Source organism: Coenobita brevimanus, chromosome 22, assembly GCF_032717465.1.
Source record: "Coenobita brevimanus isolate Jiangsu-jjx chromosome 22, ASM3271746v2, whole genome shotgun sequence".
NCBI classification, from domain to species: Eukaryota; Metazoa; Arthropoda; class Malacostraca; order Decapoda; family Coenobitidae; genus Coenobita; species Coenobita brevimanus.
This window is the reverse complement of record NC_136975.1, coordinates 5,118,809-5,143,751: the sequence shown is the minus strand read 5'-3', so window position 1 is coordinate 5,143,751 and position 24,943 is coordinate 5,118,809. Positions and strand designations below refer to the sequence as shown.

Here is a 24,943-nt window from a genome sequence, read left to right as displayed (position 1 = left end):
TCGAAATATTGCACTGAATACTAACTGAGAGAGAGAGAGAGAGAGAGAGAGAGAGAGAGAGAGAGAGAGAGAGAGAGAGAGGATGAATCTAATAGAGAGCATCCCAGGAGAGAAAATAGGACTGGAGTGTCAGCGAGGAGGGAAAACTGGGAGACGAGAGAGAGAGAGAGAGAGAGAGAGAATCATTTTAAGACTCAACCTGTTTTCCAAGTCTTCGCCTAATTTACCATCTGATTCTCGAGTATTTCTTAGTCCATATCTCTTCTTACATAGAGCCCACAACTCGCCTAAAATCTGTGCATTGAGGCATAGGCAGCTTTTAGGCTCCTGACCATTCTTGAACCGAAGTCTTTTATATTTCACTGACGAGGAGGGGAAAAAGGAACGGGAAAAAGTCTGGCTACCATTTGCCTTTCATCCCTTCTCCTTCTCCTCCTTTGAATTGTTGAATCGCCCGTGAGAGACTGATATATTTTCATCGATGCACTGAAGCTTTTAAAAGGAGATATTTCTTAATCTTGTCTTATTTATGTGCTGTAATCCCTGTTTATTAAGGAGAATCTAGAAAACTTTTTGACAGACACCTACTCCAAAATCATCGGAAAGAATAATAGAAGTCTGTTTCATTTTCTTTTTCTGCCATCAAACGTTTTAAGGAATGGACGGATTTATCTGAGACTTAACATGCAAATTACAGTCTACTCATGTAAGTGTCACCAGGAAATTTACAACAACTTGATGACTGGCAAATATAGGCCTATGTATGTATGTTTGTATAATGGCTTGCACATCTGCCAATAAAATTACTGAAATTGTAGAGCCTGACAGGAATCGAACAGAAGGGGATAACTGAGACGCAGATGGAAGGCTTCTGTTGCCTTATTTCCCCTATTCTGCCCTCCCTCTTATCTCTCCTTACCTCTCACCTCCCCTCTTTTCTCCTCCTATCTGCCCTCCGCCTCCTCTCTTTTTACCTCTCCTGCTTCTCTCTTTCCCACTTCCTACTGCTTCCCTTCCTCCTCCCCTTCTATGTCCTGGAGCTAATGTTTTCATGGCGGTACTACGAGTCTCTTCCCTCCCTCCTCTCTTCTTCACATCCTCTTCTCTTCTTCCTCCTTTCCTCCTCCTTTCTTCCTCCCTTCTTCCTACCTTCTTCTTCACTCTTTCCTACCTTTTTTCCATCCCTCCTACCCTCTCCAACCCTCCTCTCCTTTGTCTCGGACTTCTCCTTTACCTTCGTCATTTCCATCTCCTCTGTTCTTACCATTATTACACCTCCTTTTCCCCTAATCTTAGCTCTTTTTCCCTTCTTACTTCCCTCTTCTTCTTCTTCTCCTTCCCTTCCCCCTTCTCCGTTCTTCATCTTCGGAAGAGTGTTTTCATAATTGTGCTATGATCGTATTCTTCCCTCCTTTTTATTCTCATCTTTCCTATCTCCTAGCTTCTCATTCTCTCCTCCTCCCTTTCTTCCATCCCTCGCTCCTCTCATACAATCTACGTCTCTTTTCCATCCCTCCTCCCCGTTTTTTCCCTTCCTCCCTTCTATCTCCTTCTCTCGCATCTACCCTACTTGTCCAACCACCTACCCTGCACATCCAGTTTCCTACACCTTTCTTCTCTCTTTGCCTTCTTCCCTTTCTCCTCCCTTTCTGTTTCCTTGGATTCTTTTCTTCCCTCCTTCATGTCCACTTCATTCGTTTCTCCTATTTTTTCTCCCTCTTACTACCTGCTTTATTCTTTTTTACCCTTTCTTCCTTCTTCCCCTCTTCCTCCTTCTCACTTTTGTTTATCTTACCCTCTCTCCTCCGCTGTCCCTCTCACTCTCTCTTTTACCCTAACCCTTCCCTCTCTTTTCTTCTCATCTACCCTCTTTTTTCATCCTCTTCACCTGTTCTTCTCTTCCTTCTCCCTGCAATGTTCATGTCCTTTTCTTTCCTTCCTCTTACCCTCTCCTCTGTCATCTGTCTCTCTTTTCCTCTTACACTCTCCTTTCTTCTTACCTTCCAGTACTCTCCTACCTTCTTCCTTCCTACGTTCCAATGCCTTCATTTTCCTTCCTTCTTACCTTCTGATACCTTCACACTCCTTTCTTTCTAAATTCCAGCATCCTCCTGCTCTCTCTCCTGCCTTCCTTCCATTATTTCTCCTTTCATTCCTTCTTTTCTTCCTTCCTTCCAGCACCCTCCTCCTCTCCTTCCCTCCTACATTCCCATGCCCTCCTGACCACCCAGTACTCTTACCCTCTCTTTCCATCCTACCTTCCTCTTCTCTCCTTCCTTCCCTTCTTCCCCTTCTTTCCTTCCCTTCCCTCTCCCTGTTATGTCCCGGGGCTAGTGTTCTCATGGCACAGCTCTTATCCCGCCCATTGTTGATTTCATTAAAGTTCCCCGCGCCGAGGGTAAGGGTCCTGACGGCGTAACTTAGCTGCCCCGCCGCCCTTGATGTTACCGGCGCTGCTCCAGTTATTGTGCCCTTTGACTCACCCTTTGCCACTTGCCTCGCTCCCTGCCTCTCTGCACCCACTGAATTAAAGGTGAGGTAAGCGTGAATAGTCTGGAAGTTAATACATACATGCCGGCACGCGCAAAGTCATAATTGCTTGGGTGTATGCCTGGGTGAGACGATTTCGTTTTGTGAATACTCAGTTGTGTATACTCCTTCTCTTTCACCTTTTCCATTTATCGCTCTCATGTTAAAGATGAAGAGGAAATTGCAGATATGGCACACTTAAAGTTATAATTACTTGAATGTATGCCTAGTTGAGATTTCGTATTGTGAATATTCGTGCTTTTGTATGGATATTATTAGACTCGCACTGTTTCACTCTTTGCCTTCACTGCTCCCATGTTAAAAGGTGCAGAGGAAATTGCAGATATGACACACTCAAAATAATAAGCTCTGATTTCGTTTTTTGAATATTCATGCTATGTATATTGTTAGATTAATAACATTCACCTGTACATCTTTGCAAGTGCGCGGGAGGGGAGCAAATTTGGCTGACATTAAGCTGAATTAGATTAGATAAGTTACCCCACGAAGTCAAAGTTAAATCGAGATAGCCTGTTAATCTTCACCATTCAGGAAAGCTCTGAGTTTCGAGAAAAGATCGTCTAGCGTTAATCGCAGTACAATTGAGAAGTTGATCCCTATGGCTTTTGGGTTAATGCCTTCCACAGACATCACTTTAAAAATCTAAACAGGAGGGAGTCTATGAAATGTACTGTAGTTTACATTGGTTTCCCTGTTGAATGAACTTGCTGGGGTGACAAAGAAAATGGACGCGAAAGAGCAACAACACATCACTCTTCATTACCGTGTTTTCCCCCAGTGAACCGCCTCACCACACACCACACCACCTGACCCTCACACCACACCACACCATCTGACCCTCACACCACACCACACCATCTGACCCTCACACCACACCACACCATCTGACCCTCACACCACACCACACCACCTGACCCTCACATCATACCACTCCACAGCACACCATCTGACCCTCACACCACACCACACCACAGCACACCACCTGATCTCCACACCATACCACACCACACCACACCATCTGACCCTCACACCACATTACAACACAGCACAACATAGCACACCACACCGCCTAACCTTCACACCACACCGTACCATCTAGCCCTCACACAATACCACACCACCTAAGTCTCATACAAGACCACACCACCCCACACCTCACAATCTAAGCCTCACACTACACCACACCACACCAAAAGCCTAAAACTCACATTACATTACACTACACCAAACGTCTAAAACTCACAGTACACCTCACCAAAAGCCTAAAACTCACACTGCACAACACCATACCCCCTTAAAAACCCCAGACTCACACTACACCTCACCACACCACATCACACCGTAGCCTCACAGCCACACCTGGTGACCACTTGCTGCCACACCACCAGATATATTTTCCTAAGCTAAGGAGGCTTTACAATACCTCACCCTTAGCAGTATACAGTGTGATCCAGAAACAGCGCGTCACTAGAAACTCGGCAGTATCTTATGTGTTACGGGGACGGCTAAGTCTGCTGGTGTGGGTGTGGCAGTGGGGGTAGGAAATGAATAAATGATGCAGGATAGACACTGACAACGCTGGCTGAGGAGAAATAGCCCTGCCGAGTGGAAGGGCAGTGTTATATATGGACCCCCCTGTGTGTTTCATCCTTCACCTTCACCCTTAAGACGAGGACAAAGGCTGAGTAAAATCGTCTGAAGGCAGCAGGAATTGAGCAGTTAAGATTTCTGCTTTCTTAGGGGGATTGTTGGGATGATTTTTTAACATCAAGAAAAGGTTAAAACCCCTCCGTGTTCCTATTCTCGTCGGCCAAGGAAGTTCCCCTTAACACCTCTTTCTTGGTGATTTATTTTTGTATCCAGCTGGTTAATATGACTTTGTTCCTGACTTATGCAGAGTCTGGCGATATTAGCATGACTTACGCAAACAGAAGACAACAGTAATGCATAAGGAAAATAAGTCGCTTAGGAAGAGGTGTTGGGGAACTTCCTTTACCGACGGAAACGCGGGCACTGAGTTAAAGGAAAATCGTCTGTTGGTAAAAAGAATCAGAGAATTAACAATCATGTCTCCGTCAGAAAGTAAATATTCTCTTTATACACTGTTTTACAATTTTTTCCTCTTTAATATCAATATACCTGTACTTTACGTAAATTGCAAACAAGGGTGGAAAAAAGATATGGGTGATGATGATGATGATGATGATGATGGACTAGGAAGGTGTCATGCAGAGAAACACCGAGATAAGGAAGACATATCATCAAGCCTTCTCAAGTAACAACAACACGTCCAAGGCCTCCTCCTCCTCCTCCTCCTCCTCCTCCTCCTCTGACTTACTCTTTTAATACCACACAAAATACGCGCACCACCGGCCTACCTTGTCTCACCACACCATCTCTCAGAGTTAATTAAATTTTACCTTGGTTGTTTGTCGGATAGCCGCCGCGAAAGTTAGCAGACTAATTTAATTCCCAGCTCTCTGATGTGGTAAATTACTGCAAACATGCTTAAGCTATCGTTTCAGAGTTAGCTACGCATCAAGTATTTTTTCTGCCAAGGCCATTTTAAAGGAACTGATAAAAGGTGCAAAAAGGCAGCAGGTGATTAGAATATGACAAAATAATAATAACTCCATTTGTAAACACTCTACTGTTAAGGATGTTTTGTTTGTCTTTTTCGTGAGTGCCTGAAGTTGGTGTAGCAATAATAGGGAGATTAACTGAAGCACTAAAATCAAATATAGTGTAAAGTAGGAACTCGATCCCTTTGCATCTGTTTATAACCACTACTTATTGGCGTACTTACAAAGCCACTTGTGAATGAAAGATGCATTTGATATTATTCTGGTATACACTCTTACGTGGTGACACCGCCATAAACAAGAGGGAAATGTCTCATTGTATCACCATTTTCTTTCAGGGAGACCAGCAATCATCTGCCATTTGCACAGCCTGTCGTGTCTCCGGCCCTACGTAGCTGAGGATATAACACCAACAAACTCTATGCCAACCGTAACTTTACCAACATTTTTCCCGGTAAGAAATAAGTTAGCTGCTCTTCCAGTAAGTTTTAGACTAAGCCACGTACAAGGGAATAGTTCAATATGATATGATGGGGGAAAGGTGTTACTGATGCTTCGTTCGTGTACCTGGGTTGGAACTGCTACACAAAATATCCATCACGCTACGCTCCTCAGTCGGACAGGTTTTCTCTTCAGTTAAATACGATCGTTTGGAGCTTACCTGAACTAAAAAAAACGAATGTGATATCCTAGTATTAAGAGTTAACTCCTCAGTGGGTTTTCTAGCTGAATTAAATCATCAATGGTTAGCCACAATAAAAAAAAAAAAAAGACTAACACGAACAGAGACAGATGACAGACGATAGACAGACAGAAAGAAAGGAAAAGACAGACAGACAGACAGAACGACTACACACACACACACACACACACACACACACACAAACCTTTCACATCCCCCCCCCCCTGACAAACACAACCTCTCACATCCTCCAGTTCCCCCCCAACACACAGCCACAGGGTCCGTGATCAAACATGAAAATCACTTCACCTGGAGGGCAACCCGATTCTCCTCACCACACCCCAACCCCTACTGCCACTTCTCACCAATCTCCTGTCTCCACATCTCCCTACCACAAGCACACTCCACTCTGCCATTTCTCACCTCTCTCCCGTCTCCACCTCTCCCCACCACAAACCCACTCCAGCCTGCCACTTCTCACCATCTCCCTACCACAAACCCACTCCAACCTGCCACTTCTCACCTCTCCCTACCACAAACCCACCCCAGCCTGCCACTTCTCACCTCTCCCCACCACAAACCCACTCCAGCCGGCCACTTCTCACCTCTCCCCACCACAAACCCACTCCAGCCGGCCACTTCTCACAATCTCCCCACCACAAACCCACTCCAGCCTGCCACTTCTCACCTCTCCCTACCACAAACCCACCCCAGCCTGCCACTTCCCACCTCTCCCCACCACAAACCCACCCCAGACAGCCACTTCTCACCTCTCCCCACCACAAACCCACTCCAGCCTGCCACTTCTCACCTCTCCCCACCACAAACCCACCCCAGACAGCCACGTCTCACCTCTCCCCACCACAAACCCACTCCAGCCAGGCACCTCTCGGCACATCAGATGCAAAGGCCTGGATTCGGGCGCTTGCGTATTCCTCAGAGGCCTTCCTCCTCGACTGAGTCTCTATTTCCTTCTCCTTCTCTGACGCGATACCCATCTTAAATATCAAAAGAAAATTCGTGGGATTTCCAAGAGGTGCATTTCTTGGGCTAAGCTGTGGCGCGAACTCTGGGTCTTGTCGCCTTAAATCTCGACCCTAAATCTCTGAAATGGCTCTGGAGAAGGTTGCAATCCTCTCTCTCACCCAGGCAAACTGTATACACTTTCTTCTTCCACCGTAAAAATTGCTGAAGAATAACGCGGCCACTATAAACTCCCACCCAAGTTAATTTTCATTCTTTTCCTGCAACTGCACTCGAGATAGCCAGCCAGTTCTTCCTCCTCCTCCTTCTCTAATGGACGGCTTCTGTGGTTTTGGGTAGTGTCATTAATTTTACGTAGGAGAAGCACGCCATCCCGCCATGATATGCCAAACGAACTACGCTGTGTATTATCGTACAGTACATTTTTGTAATATAACTCAGGGCTCTATTTGTAGTCGCTCTGTAGATTTCCCATCGCCAGTTCCTGAGCGATTTATTCTATGGATGACACCTGAGAATCCTTTTGTGAGTTATTGACGAAAACTGCACCGAGATTTCCAAATACCTGTTCCTCAGCGATTTATTTTTTAGATAACACCTCAGTATCCCCTTGTGAGTTACTGATGGAAACTATATAGAAATTTCCTAAAATCTCTTCCTTAGCGATTTATTCTTTAGATGACACATCGGTATCGTCTTATGAGTTGTTGATGATAACTATGTCGATATTATGACGATATAAATAACATATAGGCAATGTTTAAGGTGTATATCCAAAATAAATCGCTAAGGAACAGGTGTCACGGAGTCCCTCTTCTACGCCACCGGTGTAACTGGGTACTTTGTTCAGGCTATATGCAGACCTTTATATTTGGTTGAGGGAATTTGTATTTGTCCAGAGGTCAATTGAGATGGTCATTAACCTTTCTGATTACTAAAATTCGCCACAGCTAAATAAAAGATAGACAGATAGATAGATAGACAGATTGAGACTGGTAGAGAGACAGATAGACAGAAAGAGATAAATAAATAAATAAATAAATGTTTGTGACAGCCGTAGTAAAATAACGTATTGCATCCATATACGCAAAAAGAATGAAAAAATGTTAACTACAACTCTCTCTCGTCTCTATGCTCGGTTCTTCTTCCTCTAGTAAATAAATGTGTACGTAACTAACATGGAAAAAATAAGACAACAGAAAAGAGATGAAGCTTGTTCCTATGTCAGTAAGAAGGATGGAGACGAGGGAAGAATTAGAGGGTGAAGAAGTGAATATTAAGGGGGATGAGGAGTCAGGGAATAACCTCTTCAGTCCAATGACGTGTTCTTTAACCTACTACAAGACGATTTCACTCAGCTCAAGAAAGACCCCTAAAAGGTGAAGGGCTTAATGGAGGCTCTAGCTAATCCCTCCAGTTGAAAAAGCCTGGCCAAAAGCTGAATAAAATCGCCTGGAAGTCAATTTACACACACACACACACACACACACACACACACACACACACACACAAATATGGGTGAGAGGAACGCTGGCCTGGTATCAGCTTCTCCCAGCACAAGGGCAGTTTGCTAGGGCTCTTTCCCCCCTAGTGGTCTCCCCCCTCCATCGGCCCCGTCGATTTTGCCATGCGTTTTAGTCGCGGATATGGGAGATTTGCATAAGAGGCAGGTTCTCTCTCTCTCTCTCTCTCTCTCTCTCTCTCTCTCTCTCTCTCTCTCTCTCTCTCTCTCTCATGTTTTAATCCCTGTTATACTCTTGCTCTACATCGGCTTGAAATGATAAAAATACACTCACACTATACTAGAAAGCAAGAGAAACTACTGACTAAACGGGATGAAATTCTGAGAGTGTGTGTGTGTGTGTGTGTGTGTGTGTGTGTGTGTGTGTGTGTGTGTGTGTGTGTGTGTGTGTGTGTGTGTGTGTGTGTGTGTGTGTGTGTGTGTGTGTGTGTGTGTGCCAGCATCTACAGTAAATACACCAGAAATTGCATGTCCTTCAAGACTTCAGTTGGACACACAGTAATTTCACAGCCATTCATTGGTCATTTATTTCTCCCCGCGACTCCACATGCACTCAAGACAACAATTCACCCTCTTATTCCGTGGATGCGGTGCTGAAGAGGCGCCTTCACGTGGTGGCACCTATATAAATAGTCGGGGATGCTGCCAAGATTTTACAAAGGCCTCTCAGTCCCCTCCCTATCCCCCGAAAGAAGGATGAGAGACTGCAGAAGGACAAAACTTTATACTGTATTACTACTACCACCAGACGATTCTGCTGGTATGAGATTCCGTAGCACTTCCTCCTTGGCGATTTATATTGCCTTTTACACACTTAGGTCTCTACTCACATGTCTTCATACTTGTTTTTATTTATTCTTTCCACCTCCAGACGGTCTTTATTTAGCTGTGGGGAAACATAGGGCCTTGAAGAATATAAGCACACACACACAAATAATACTATCTCACCTTATGAACTACATCTCCAGCTAGCTTATGCATTTTACACAGACACACACGCACAAAATCAACACACCTTCATCTTGCCTACGCCTTTCACTTTCTGTTGCCCGCGTGCTTAGTGAATGGAAAACAACTCGCCCCCGGGTGGGCTCGAACCACCAACCTTTCGGTTAACAGCCGAACGCGCTAACCGATTGTGCCACGGAGGCTTGATATATATACGCTGGCGGAGAAAACTAGGATTAGTGTTCTCGGGTTTACTGCCTGCTCAGAGCCTCCCACCTCTCTCTCTCTCTCTCTCTCTCTCACTGGAGAACCTACAGTATGTACCAGTCAGCTTGTAACCTATGAAATCTATGTAAAAATTAAGGCCACATACTGTTATTGTGTTTACTGCGTGTCTGGGTTTAACACCTTTTGGTCAGGGGCTGGTGAGGGTCGCCTTCACGTGGTGGCACCGATATAAACCAGGCCGGTCAACTACCTAGATTAAACGTCCCTCAACTACTTCCCTGTCCCCCCAAGAGAAGGATGGTTGACTTCAGAAGGGTAACTTAAGCCTGCAGTCCACTGGGCTTACGCTTCAGATCAGCCTGGGACCACCACTACCACCGCCACCACCACCACCATCACCACCACCACCACCACCACCACAAAAGTAACAACAATTCCTTCAATGATGTGTAACTTTCAGACGCTTTTACTCAGGTTAAGATTTTATTTATTTATTTTTTTTGATGAATAAGTGTATCTTGAGTCAACCCTTTCTATGCGAGAGGCCTTTCCTAAATTTAATATATCTCGGGGTAAAAAGAATACAGTAAAAAAAAAATTGGAATCGAGAAGTTAATCCATCCATCAGAGTCATAGGAGCTAAGAGAGTCATGGGAGCCCGAGAACGAGTCATAGAAGCCTGTGAGTGAGTCATACGAGCCTATGAGTGAGTCACAGGAGCCTGAATGTCATAGAAGCCAGAGAGTGAGTCACAGGAGCCTGAGAGTGAGTCACAGGAGCCTGAGAGTGAGTCACAGGAGCCTGAGAGTGAGTCATTGGAGCCTGAGAGTGAGTCACAGGAGCCTGAGAGTGAGTCACAGGAGCCTGAGAGTAAGTCATAGGAGCCTGAGAGTGAGTCATTGGAGCCTAAGAGTGAGTCATAAGAGCCTGAGTGTCATAGAAGCCTGAGAGTGAGTCATAGGAGCCTGAGAGTGAGTCATAGGAGCCTGATTGAGCCATAGGAGCCTGAGAGTGAGTCATAGGAGCTTAACAGTGAGTCAAAGAAGCCTGAGAGTGAGTCATAGGAGCCTAAGAGTGAGTCATAGGAGCTTGGGAGAGAGTCATAGGAGCCTGAGTGAGTCATAGGAGCCTGAGAGTGAGTCGCAGGAGCCTGGGACTGTCACAAGAGCCTGAGAGTGCTAAGGACAGGTGGACAGGTGACATTACAGGTATATGCCCTCAGGTACAGTTTAAAAGAGAAGTGACACATAAAAGGAAGACAGGAGAGGAGGAAGTGGTAGCTGACGGGAGGTGGTGGGGATGGAGAGGGGGGAAGGAAAGAGGATGGGAAGAGAGGGGGAAGGAGGAAGAAAAGAAGAAAGGGGAGCGCAGACGAAAGGGAGTGAAAAGGAACGGCGAAGAGGAGAGAGGAGGAGAAGAGGAAAGGGGATGGAAAGAAGAAAGGGGAGGGGAAGAGGAATAGGAGAGGAAAAAGAGAGGGGAAGGGAAAGGGAGAGGGGAGGGGAAGAGGAAAGGGGAGAGAAGAGAAAAGGAGAGGGAAAGAGGATGGGATATGATAGGGAAGGGGCAAGGGAGATGGGAGATGGCAGGGGGGTAGAGGAGGGGAAAGGGAGGGGGAAGATGATGCGTGTTGAAAAGGGAAGGGAGAGGAGAGGAAACATAGTAGGGGAAAGGAGAGGGAGGAGAGGAGTGATGGAGGGGAAAGGAGGGGGGAATGAAGGGGAGATGGTAGTGCAAAGGAGAGAAGAGGGGAGAGGAAGGAAGGTAGGGAAGGAAGGGAGAAGAGGGAAGGTAGGAGGGGAAAGGAGGGGAGAGGAGATGGCAGTGGAGAGGAGAGGGAAGGAGGAAGTGGGATGGACTGGAGGGAGAAGGTAGGGAAAGAGAGGAGAGAAGGGGAGATAGAAGGAGGATGGCAGCAGGGAAGTGAGGAAGAGAGAGGAGGGGAGGGGAAAAAGGGAGGGGAGAGAACGGGAAAGAGCAAGGGGAGAAAACAGGAAAGGGGAAAGGAAAAGCAGGAGGAGTAGGTATAGACTACAGTATATGAAGAACCACTGCAGCGAGCGAGGTGAGTGGAGGAGGGAGTGAATTTGAATTTGATCCCTTAGGCTACGTTATTGGGAGACAGCGTAAAGAAACTACATGGGGAGAGGGGAGGAGGGGAATGGGGAGGGAGGGGGGAGGAGGAAGACATATCGGAAGGAAAGAGGAGAAGATAGTGGAGGAAAGATGGGGGAGGAATATAGGAGAGGGGGAAAAGGCGAGGAAACAGTTGAAGTGATGGAATGAGGTGTACAGAGAAGCAAATGACAAGTTGAGAGAGAGAGAGAGAGAGAGAGAGAGAGAGAGAGAGAGAGAGAGAGAGAGTGGTGGAGCTGGAGGTGAGTGACGCATGTGAGGGTGTGTGTGGGTGGTGGCGGAATCGAGGGAGGGTAGAGGTGGAGTGGAGTGAGGGGGGAAGGTAGGAGGGATAGTGGAGGTGGAGGGATCAGAGGGGGTAGCATGTGTGTGTGTGTGTGTGTGTGTGTGTGTGTGTAGTGGTGGAGGGAGGGGGAGGAGGGTGTGGAGGGGGATGAAGGGATGGAGCAGGTGGTCGTGATGTCAGGCGTGGAGAAAGCGAGGCAACTGTACACACACACACACACACACACACACACACACACACACACACACAATGCTGACCTACAAATACAAGTACCAATATAATTAAACGTCCAAATCTTTTGTTTACATATATTTCATAAACACTACGACGACATATTCCTGTAAAACACTTGAGCACTATTCCATGTCAGACTAATGTTTTGAACCACATCAGCACCTGTTTTTCTCGAGCCTCCGTGGCACAATCGGTTAGCGCGTTCGGCTGTTAACCGAAAGGTTGGTGGTTCGAGCCCACCCGGGGGCGAGTTGTTTTATTATTGGAGGAGGAGGTTTATAGGCTGGGAAGCATCAGGCTTGAAAAATAATACAGCGCATGATGACTCTCCCCATTGGATCAATTGTACAAACACAGACAAATGAAATTGTTACTGCTTCGTTCCAGGATATGAATCATACACATATACTGAGATTTTGCCATTGTTTCCGTCTCAGGGATGAATATTTTTACACTGACATAGCCTACCGAGATTGTATTACTATTTCCATTAAACTTGCAGACTCGTTGCATCATCACACGAAGCACCACTTTCGCAACAGCTCTAACTAACTCATCCTTCTGGAAATATTTATAAAGAAGCTGGGATGCAAAACACGTCTCTCCCACTGTTTCCTACCTTCATGGAGGCGGTTTGTGTGTGGCAACCCCTGATGGGATTAAAGCCTCTTCTAATCGATTTAGAAAAAAAAAATGGCTTAGCAGTAGCAGAAGTAACAGTAGTGGCAGTAGCAACTGTAGTAATAATATAATAGTAGTAGTAGTAGTAGTAGTAGCAGTAGTAGTAGTGGTAGTAGTAGTAGTAGTAGTAGTAGTAGTAGTAGTAGTAGTAGTAGTAGTTGTTGTTGTTGTTGTTGTTGTTGTTGTTGTTGTTGTTGTTGCTGCTGTTGTTGTTGTTGTTGTTGCTGCTGCTGTTGCTATTGTAGTAGTAGTGCAATCACATGAAGACTTAGTCGACTGATACAGTCAGGCATCTCAGCGGGTGGGTAGGGAGGGGAGAGGATGGTGGAGGTGACGAGCGGGATCAATTAGGCAGGTGGATCAGGCGAATAATGAGATCGAGAGATGTGCCCAGGGATTTATGTGAGTCACGGAGATTTATGTAAGGTCAGGGAGATTTTTTATGAGATCAGAGAGCTATAGAAGGTCAGGGTTAAGTATATGAGATCAGGGAGACTTATATAAGGACAGGGGGTATTTATATAATGTAGGATGATGGGCCAAGGGAATACGAGGCTCTTTGAGACAAACAGGGGAATCAGCCAGTCACCAGGCTCCCTAATACCTCTTCCTCTGCTGTTTATTTTTGGATATGGCTGGTTAATATCCTTCTGTGCGTTATTTATGCAGAGGACGGTGACATCGGAAGGATTTACGCAACGCAGAATAGGGCAGTAAGGTGTAATATGCAAAACAAATCGTTTAGCAAAAGATTTTAGGGAGCCTCCTTAACCTACGGAAATGCTGGTCAAGATGTTCTACCAGACGAAACACTGCAGATATTTTGTTCAGGCTGCGAGAAATGCCATAGTCAGTTCACCTTAACTTGGCCCAGATTTCTGTCCTTTGGTGGCTTATTTCACGCAGCTCGATGATAGAGAAAGACAATACTACGGCTCTACATCCTTTTCCCAGCTCTTCTTCGTGACTGATATCATATTCTAGAGTTAATTTATCGTTACAACTCAGCATTCAAGACGGATAGATGGCAATTTTAGGCCAAGTTAATATAAAAGGCGTATAGTAAAGGGGAAAATGGTGGTGCACGGTAGGAATTTTATGCAGTTTACGAGGATGCCACAGTATTAGAGGAAATAAAAACTTTTGATAATTTCTCTAGTTCAGAAAATTAGATCCAATGTCCATGAAACTCCTCTGCCATGAAAATTCTCACTAAAGAAAAGTAAAATTGCTCTGTGATGATACGAGTATGAACCAGACATATCCAAAAATAAATCGCTAAGGAAAAGATGTTAGGGAGCTTCCTTACCCGACGAGAATACTGATCACAGCCTCAATTATCTTTTTACTACAAGATGTTTTCCCTCAGTATTAAGAATGGGTGGTATTCTAATTGGGTAAGGAAGCTCCCTAACACCTCTTCCTTGGTGATTTTTTTTTGGATACTGGTGGCTAATACCGTTTTGTACGTTATTTCTGCAATGGTGATATTAGAACGATTTAAGCAACGCGAGAGACGACAGTAATGCATAATAAGCAAAATAAATCACTAAGGAAATGGTGATACGGAGCTTCCTTAGGCAACGAGAAGAGCCAAAGAGTCAGGGAAAGATAGAGAAAGATAGCACACCATCGTAGTGAAGAGGTAAACAAGATATTGATAGTACTGATAAGGAATAAGGAACTTGCGTTTTTTGTTTCATTTAATTCACAACGATTTTATGCCACTTAGCGAACTCCACTGCAGTCAAAGATTACAGCAGTGAGTGAGAGATGAAGGGAAATGAGAGGAAAGGTGAAGAAAAATGAGAAAATGAGGCAATTAGAGGGAGAAGATGAGGGAAAATGAGAGACTATGATGCAAACTTGGGTGACTTTTCATGATGAGAGGCGGTGAATTGACGTAACTGTGTGTGTGTGTGTGTGTGTGTGTGTGTGTGTGTGTGTGTGTGTGTGTGTGAGAGACCTGACAAGCTGGAGGACAAGTGAGGCCATATAACAGCTGCCGAGCCCGATCAATACTTCGAGACTTGGCAACCCACACCCTCGCTCTCTCACTCGCACTCGCATTCCCTCACTCGCACTATCTTTGCCCTAACTCGCACCTCACTCTCACTCTCCTGACCCTCACTCGCAGCTCACAGGTCTCTTTTGCACCCAATATACCTTCACTCGCACCCCATTCTTAATTGATTTTACCCTCTCGTGAAATTGCTGCACCTCACTCGCACCCAGTCCACCTTCACTCGCACCCAGCTCGGTCATTTTGTAGCCCCACTCGCACTCCACTCGCACCCAATTCAGTCTCAGTCGCCCCCTCATTCGCACCCTACTCACCGCCCCTTTACCCTCTCACACTCACTTACGCCTCATTTGAACATCAATTGCTTCTCTTGCACTCGTTTTGGTACAACTCTCATCCTACTCACCTTCTTATCCTATTCATTTCCACTTTACCCTCATTCACACCTCCTTCACCACACTCACATCCTTCTCATCTCACTCTCACCTCCATCTCCTCACTCGCACCTCCCTCAACTCACTCGCTCCATCGTCACTTCACTCGCACCTCCCTCACCTCACTCGCACCACCGTCACTTCACTCGCACCTCTCTCACCTCACTTGCACCCCATTTTGGTGTCATCGGTGTCTCAGTCGCTGCCAACTCAAATTACATTCTCGCATTCATCTCTCTCTCTCTCTCTCTCTCTCTCTCTCTCTCTCCTCACTATTTTTCCTAACATTTTCCCACTCTAGGCTCCTTTCATTCTCCATTTCTCTATTTTATTTGCTTTATGTAAAACTCTCCCTTTACGTCTATGCATTACTATCGGTCACTTCAATCCGATGACGTATTTTAATTTTAATTCTTACTATCTTTCTACGATTTTATTAAGCTTAGATACACACACACACACACACACACACACACACACACACACACACACACACACAAACTATGAAAGGGTTAATGGAAACTGATTTTTACACCGTCATTATAAGCCCTTCATTTTTATCAGAAATCGTCCGGAGGTACCGAGAACACACACACACACACACACACACACACACACACACACACACACACACACACACACTCTCTCTCTCTCTCTCTCTCTCTCTCTCTCACACACACACACACACACACTCACACACACACACACACACACACACACACACACACACACACACACACACACATCGGATTCAAGAGGACAGTTATTCACTACCTTGTTCATCCTTCACAGTCTTTCTTCACCTTAAGTTGTGTGTAGAACTGCTTGCTTATATACTTTTCATCTTCACTCATACGGCTGCCTAACACTGCGAAACATTACTATACCGAATATTAAAACGAAATACTGGCCAACTAAATGGCTTTCTGTAGGAATTTATTGTTTTGGAGACTTTTGGCTGAAAAAAAAAAGTGGATGGGTATTGCAGTGAGTGCGAATTGGTTAGTTTTTGTTATTATTAGGTATTACCACTATTAATAAATTATCACCACTATTATTATCATTAGTAGTAGTAGTAGTAGCAGAAGTAATAGTATGTTCCTTTTGTCTGCTCTCCTTCTCATACTTAAATCATTCTGTTGACACAAATGTCTGAGATGCCCACTTACTTCACCTTATCGATATCTGGGTCCTCCTCATAGATAAGCAACTACTTCTATCTTATTCACGTAATGCCAACCACGGAAGATAGTGTGTGGTGATATGTGCTCAACTCTGAAAACGCCGTCGTATTTTCGCACCATCTTTTCCTCGTCATTTTTTTTTTTTAAGCAGATGGATAGAGGAAGAAAAACAAAATGAAATAAAAATCCATACACCAGATTACACGTGTCCTCCATTAACAAAAATAAATAAACATAATAAATAAATCTAAAAGCTGAACTTGAACTGCTGTAGGCTGAAGTTTGGGTGGAAACTAATCTGGGAAGTGAGTTCCAAAGAGAAGCAGTCCGGGGAATAAAGGAATTCTGACAGATGGAAGTTCTGCAATATGACAGTGTGACAGTCAAGCCGTGAGCGCTACCAGATGCCCGTGTAGCATGGGGGATAGCGTGAAGAGGTGACACAATGGATATACAGTACGTGTTGTCACCGTCTCCATTCCCTCAACCCTCTCTCCATCCTATGCTTCCACCTCTTTAGGCAGAGGTAGTATTTTTCATGTTAATCTTGCCATCCCCAGATACTTTTATTGCCTTAGGATTTTGTTTTCGAACTGGAAGAGATACATGTAAGACTTCACAAGCAATCGCTCGGAAAGGTGGAAGAGGAGTGTAACATTTGGATCATTCTATATATTTAATGCTAATAATTCGGAAAGCCTCCTCTTAAGTAAATAAAATCACCTGGAGATAGCAAGAACGAGATAAAGAGTGCATCATCGGGCTGAAGAGGTTAGTGGAATCGACAGAATAAATCAATGAGGAAGACGTGTTACGCAATTTTCAAGCCCAATCTCTCTCATCACTCAGTTCCTCTTCCTTCCACCCACTTATATTTTTTCGTCCTTAACCAACTCCCTTTACGCAAATTGCACCTCTCTCTCTCTCTATTTCTAGACTTAAAGGGTGCCTTTGATGTGGCTAATCATGATATAATACTTAATGAGTTGGTGAATTTCGGTGTGAAAGGCAAACTACTTGGCTGGATTAAAGACTATCTTTGCCACAGAACTGCTTATGTTGTTTTTCAAGGAAAGAAATCTAACACATTTGAGCTTGAACTTGGTACCCCACAGGGAGGGGTACTAAGTCCTACACTATTCAATATTTTGATGAATAAAATAGTAAGTTTAAAATTCCCAAATGGTGTGAGTTGCATCAGTTATGCAGATGATATTTTAATTCAGGCCAACAATCATCGTGATATGCAAAAATCACTAGATTTATTGGGAGAGATGTGTGATGAGCTAGGCTTAATTATATCAACCGAAAAGACTAAACTCATAACAAAAGGATCCAACTATGTAAATACGTTTTACTTGCAAGGGAGTCCACTGAAAAGAGTTGACTTTGTTAAATATTTAGGAGTATATGTTGGGAATATTAGGGGAAAGAATGCTGAATTCGATTTGGTCATGACAACATGTATGAAAAGACTTAGGCCTCTTAGAGTGATGTCTTGGAAGGGTCTGGGGGCCTCTATTCCAGTTTTAAAAATGATGTATATTGCATATATAAGATCAGTCATTGATTATCACGCTCCAGTTCTTTCTTGTCTGCCTGCTGATAAACTTAACAAGCTTGACACAATACAGAATGAAGCAATGAGACTAATACTAGCATGCCCAAAGAATGTTAAAGTATCTAATCTTAGACTAGAATTAGGGTTATCTTCTATCCCAGATCGGATTAAGGAGATAAATACACTAATAGGAGTCAGAGCACTGAGAGACAAGAGAGACACACTACCTAAATCAGAGCTCATAAATTTATTAAGGCTAGAAGATTTGACTGGCAGGGACTGGACTCATATAACTGCAGCAAACCTTGTCAACTACCAAATGACTGATCATCATTTAGGAGACTGGGACTGGAGTGAACCACTGCCGCCCTGGAAGGAGAGACCACTAGACATCGCCTTCACTACATTAGACACAAAAAAGGCCGACCTCCTACCGTATGAACTCAAAGTTGACTTTATGACACTTATATCAAGTCTGGCAGGGGAAGACAAAGACCAAGTGTACTGTGACGGTTCTCTTCACACACAGACTGGACGTGCTGGGGCTGCTGTTACCATTGTAAGTGGGGGTAGCTTTGTTCATGGGGCTGAGACACTCAGCAGGCTACATGACTGGGCTTCATCCACCCAGTGTGAACTTGTAGCACTTGTGAATGGGCTGGAACAAGTTTGTCTAAGGAAACAAAATGCCATCATCTTAACAGACAGCATGTCTGCTCTGCAATCTCTCTCTGACCCTCACCCCACATACCCTGACCTTGTTCACAGGATCAGGCGAATTGTTGCAGTGCTTAGGGAGATCGATGTTCAGGTCAAATTTGTTTGGATCCCCTCACATGTTGGAATCCCGGGTAATGAAAGAGCTGACTTTTTAGCCAAGGAGGCTTCTAACAAGGACACTTGTGACTATGACCTGGGACTTTCACTTAGACAACTTAAAAGAAAGATCATGACCATACAAAAAGAAAGGGTGACTGACCTTAGACTCAGAGAACACAACACCAGCACTTCCATACACTACTACAACACAGTTGCACTGATGACAAGTTACGTATATGGCAGACATACGACAAGTAGGTGGGTTGACTCTGTACATGCAAGAATAAGGCTTGGCTACTGTTACCCTTGGGAACTGGGTTGGCAGGTTGATGAGGAGAAGAGGAAGTGCAAAGTATGTGAACAACCCAACAAACACACTTTGAAGCATTATCTATTGGAATGTCCACTCATACGTGAATACAGGAATACTCAGTTTATGACAATAGAGAGTCAGGCAAAATTTATGTTAGAAAATGATATTGTCAGAAAAATACTGAGGAAGTATAAATTATTTGCTTCTCCTCAGTAACACAACAATTGCCCCCAAAATACACATAGCCTAATATAACTGTTATAAAATTTTTCAACTTAAGAACTTATGTCATACATGTGTGATCAGTTCGTCCAACTCTCTCACCCTATGCATACTGATAATATAAAATGAGTTATATTTATGTTAATATACTATTGTAAGACTTTTGTAATGCAGATAGGGATGCATCTCGCTGAGATACTGCCTTCCTTTTGGATACCCCTTTTAAATTCTTTGTATGATGCTGTATCTATGTATTTTTTTGACGCTGCCCCTTCATAGGATGAAGTGTGGGGTGTCCAATAAACTAGCCCCATTGGGGTCAAATCAATCTCTCTCTCTCTCTCTCTCTCTCTCTCTCTCTCTCTCTCTCTCTCTCTCTCTCTCTTCTACGAAAGAATGGGGCTTTTTAAAAGCGTCTGAACTATGTATGATAAGCGTTTTTATTATTATTATTATTATTATTATTATTATTATTATAATTATTATCTTTCTCGTTAGCTAGACGTTCATACTGTTGCCTCCTGATCATCATGAGGAGGTGGATGTGGAGTAGTGAGGCGCGTTTCTAACACGATATTCAGGTAATGTTACGGCCACAAACTATCTGCATTTATGAACTACCAGGAAGTCAGGAAGTCAGGCAGTCAGTCACGGTGGTTTGTCTCATCATGCGGTAGGGAATAAATCCAGCACTAATTAATGTTGAGGTATTTATGGTCAAAGTTTAATGACTATTTCTGAGATGATTTACTTCTAACTGTTCCTAGTGAGGTAAAAATAACACACACCGTACTCTGCTTCCTTTGTGTGTGTGTGTGTGTGTGTGTGTGTGTGTGTGTGTGTGTGTGTGTGTGTGTGTGTGTGTGTGTATTTAAAACTGGGCGCTGCGTCGTTCGATATTTGATTACGGTCTCATATACCGAAGAATATTAAATTACTGGAAGCATGGGTCCATGTTTCGTTTGTGATGCATAACCTTCCCCTTGAATATATAAACAAATATAGACAGATAGATATATAGCTAGGCAAACAGACAAACACAGGTAGACAGATAGATCGAGAGAGAGAGGCAGATACAGTAGATATCTATCTATCTATCTATATACCTAGGCTGCTTCCCCCAAGGAAAGGGAGGTAGCCGAGACAGGACGACTCACTCTCCATTTACTCATCCATTCAAACACATTCATTCGCATCTTAGCCCCAAAGGGGAGAACGGACAGATCCTCACCGCATCACACTGCACAAGGGTCAACTGCGCAATGCAAGCAGTGACATCCACAGCAGGGCCCGACAGCAGAACTGGTTTACCCCTGCCACATCATAACAGACCCATCCCCTTACCCGCACCTGACCTGACTAGCTGATCAGACCAAATGCGGGAGAATATCCCCTCAGGGCTGCGTCATCACTTATTCATTCACAATTTCTCTCCATTTATTTCGTTCACGCACAGCCACTCTTCCTTGCTCAACAGACATCCCTCTCGCATCCAGCGCTCTCTTCACACTGTCCATCCATCCTATTCGTGGTCTTCCTCTCAGTCTTACACCTCTCACATCAGATCTAGTTATCTTTTTCACCAATCGCTCATTATCCATTCTCTGCATATGCCCAAACCATTGCAACACCCTCTGCTCAACTCTACCAGCCATCTCCCGAACAACTCCAGTTCTCCTTCGCACTTCATCATTTCGCACTCGATCCATACGCGTCACTCCACACATACTCCTCAGACATCTCATCTCCATTCAGTAGATATACAGATAGATATATTTAAATGAGCTTAATCATTACCAAGAATCGTTGCTCTGAACAAAATAAGTTTGCATTTAAAGAGAGCTCCCAGAACAAAATAACACCTAAGATATGCTTCTACTCCTACAGGCGACTTCAATCTCTACTACATAAGACATGCTTGTTGAGAGGCTAACCTTGAAGCAGATACTGATTTTAATTTGTGGAAAAAAAAAAAAAATACAGTGCGTTAAAACTGGGCCTCTAGCCGTCACATCATCAACATAAACTTAATATATTCTTGACAGTAAAAGGCAAACACTGTCCCGTCTCTTACATCCCGGGGTTTTTAGGTACCGTATTCGGAATTGACGTCACTATCCCTTTCATATGCACGGTAGCTCAAGTCAGCGTCCTTCAATCTTCTCTAGCTTCATGTGCTCCTGTTAATGTACTGAGAAATTCACACTTCAAAGACAGATAACTGCCACAACTGTGCACATTTACTTCAATTTTTTTATTTTATGGTCAGGCATATTTTACTTTCACAATACGCAAATGATGACCCAAATTTATGCATGAAATCTGATACTTATTATTTGATGGATAGGCAGATAGACAGACAGTTAGACAGAGAGACAGATGGACAGATAGACGGATAGACATGTACGCCCTCCCATTCAACCCATCAGTTCCTTATACCCTTGGAAAAAATCTCGTGCACCCTGGCTGGCTATCAGTGGCTTATATAACACAGGCTAAACACGTCCCCTTGCTTACAGGCTACGAGCGTCCCTGGTTCTCTCTCTTCAGTAATCCCTCCTACGTCCGCCACCCCTCCTGCCCTTCACCTCACACACTTTGGTCACGCACTCTTACCTCGCTCACTACAAACTTTTTCACTTTTCCCTTTCATTTCATGCGGAACTTTTTTTCTCCCACCTTTTCTCTCACTCCAATTTTCTTTCTTCTTTCTACTTTAACTCTCTCCCTCTTTTCTCTTTTTTTCTTGATTTTTTCTTGGGCTTAGAGCTTTTTTCTTTCTTTTTCATGGTTTTGACTCATTTCTCTCCTTTACTATATCCTCATTAATAATACCGGTATTAATAATAATAATAATAATAATTAATAATAGTGACGACGACAACGATAACAATAACAACAGCAACTACAAAAACAATAGCAACAGCAACAACAATAAACAAATAATAATAATAATAAAAATAATAGTAATAATAATAATAATAATAGTAATAATAATAATACTACCAATAGTACTACTATTATTACTACTACCACTACTACTACTACTACTAATAATAATAATAATAATAATAATAATAATAATTACAATAATTTTTTCTAACCTTGTGCATGTCACCTTAGGACATCACGGTCTATAAGTACACCGTGTTTGCTGCACTAGGTTTAATCCTTCATGGAAAAGTAGGTGACATCCGGAAAATAGGGAAAAGACCTAATTTTTGACCCAAGGCAAGGTCTAGGTAAAAGGATGCAGGAGGATGGGTATAAGGATGGAGGAGGATGGGTATAAGGATAGAGGAGGATGGGTATAAGGATGCAGGAGGATGGGTATAAGGATGGAGGAGGATGGGTATAAGGATGGAGGAGAATGGGTATAAGGATAGAGGAGGATAGGTATAAGGATGCAGGAGGATGGGTGTAAGGATGGAGGAGGATGGATATAAGGATGGAGGAGGATAGGTATAAGGATGGAGGATGGGTATAAGGATGCAGGAGGATGGGTATAAGGATGGAGGAAGATGGGTATAAGGATGGAGGAGGATGGGTATAAGGATGGAGGAGGATGGGTATAAGGATGGAGGGGAGTGGGTATAAGGATGCAGGAGAAAGGAAAGATGGATTGCGCCTCCTCGTCACCCCCAGCTCCACAGCACCTCCATCCACCCTGACGTTTATATACTCCCTGAAAAATGCGTCTGGACAGGATAGTGGTGGGGAGAGAGAGAGAGAGAGAGAGAGAATTACTGCTATCGTAATCTCCGTCCAGATAATGAGCCAGTGAGCTAATGGCGATAGGGTGATAGAAACGTACTCAAGTAGGGACGATAAAAATATGTATAAAATGAGAATGATAAAAAATAATAATGATAATAAAATGTAAACAATTATGGGACGAACAAGAATGAAGACAATATAAGAAAAGATCATCAAAATATGGGAGTAAAAATGAAGGATGTGAAGAATGAAATGGAGAAACAGAAGCAGTAGACAGAGGAGGAATAGGAGGAATAAAAAGACAAAATGAAAAGGTAATTGAAGAATGGAGACGGAGAAAAGATTAATCAGGGTAAGGAAGAAAGACAGAAGTGAGAAAAGGTAAAGGAGATATAAAAGCAACAGAAAGAGAAGGAATTAAAAGACAAGAAGAGAGGGTAACTGATGGATGGAAGAAGCAGTCAGGGCTACGGGTCGTGTACCTCAACCACCTCAATCAAATGACGTGTATTTCTCTTTTATTCCTGCAACTCTTACAAGATTTTAATCAACTTCAGAATGACATGCAGCAGCGAAGTGCTTAATGAAGGCCATATCAAACCCCTTCAGTTATAAAATCTCCCCAAAGCTGAACAAAATCGTCTGGGGTGGGAAGGATAACATCAAAAAACGCCACGGCATTGATGGGATAGACTTAGAAGTGATAAGTGTCTTCCTGCAATTTATTTTTCATGACCCTGTAATCGAAAAGGACAATACAAGGTCCTTCAATTTTTTCATAGTTTCCTCTGTGACAACCATTCGATGTTCTTGAGTTAAACTTTTGATATATTTCAACATGAAACGTGGAGACGGTAATTTTAGAATACAACAGATTGAAAATGTGGAGGGTTGTAAAGTGTGATAAACATGAAAGAAATACAAGAGAAGCAGGAATAAGAACGGAAGAAGAGGGACGAATCAGAGGGGAGGGAGAGTGAACACAAGTAAACTGTGACTATATAAAGTGCAGAGCTGGTGGTTCTTGTTGAGTTGCCTGCCTGGTCGAGCAGACTTATCAACCGCAGGCAAGCAATTGTCACTGCAGGGCCGTCAAGTGCAGTGAATCGATGTCCCCTTGCGGTAGACAACGCTTCGCCACAACGAGGCGTGATGAAAAGTGTGGAGGTTTGGCTCCCAGTTGGACGCCGCATTTGCGTCCCGAAAAGCAATAACAACAGTGACAGAAACATGAATGAGTGTATGAGTGAAAAAAAAAGTGGGAGAACTAATCGAAACTGAGACAACGTCAATATTAGCAAACTGAAAGAATGATGTGAAGAGCCGTAAAAGCAATAAAAATAAAAATAAATAAATAGAATTAAATAAAAAAAAAAAACAGTAGCGAGAGGACCAGAGAATTTGATTGACGTTAGTGAAAGGGCGAGGAAGGGGAGCAATGTCTGAAGGGGAAGAAACACAGTGAAGAAACAGAGAGAAAGAGAGAGAGAGAGAGAGAGAGAGAGAGAGAGAGAGAGAGAGAGAGAGAGAGAGAGAGAGAGAGAGAAGTATTGACGAGTCACAGGAGGATGAGAGTTTTAATACTGGTGTACAAACAACCTCCTCATGGTCAAGGCAGCTCTAGCTTTCTCTTCCAGCTAAAGCCAGACAATTATAAAAATCAGCTAAGAAAAATTAACACAAGCCTGAGAGTATTAGGTCACAATAAAGGAATTAATAAAGGGTGACAATAATAATCGAAAAATGAAATGCTAACAATAAAGGAACCAAGGGTAACAATAAAGGGCCTAATAAAAGGTAACAGGGCCTAATAAAAGGTAACAGTAAAGGATTTGAT

The 24,943-nt window shown here is 43.6% G+C and overlaps 2 non-coding genes across 2 annotated transcripts; one reads left to right on the top strand and one right to left on the bottom strand.

The window, feature by feature from the left end:
- Nucleotides 1-9,397: 9,397 nt before the first annotated feature.
- TRNAN-GUU (transfer RNA asparagine (anticodon GUU)) lies at nt 9,398-9,471 on the bottom strand. Its single transcript has one exon. It is a non-coding gene; the product is annotated as a tRNA-Asn (tRNA).
- A 2,856-nt stretch (nt 9,472-12,327) lies between these two features.
- On the top strand, nt 12,328-12,401 carry TRNAN-GUU (transfer RNA asparagine (anticodon GUU)). The gene has a single exon. It is a non-coding gene; the product is annotated as a tRNA-Asn (tRNA).
- Nucleotides 12,402-24,943: the final 12,542 nt, after the last annotated feature.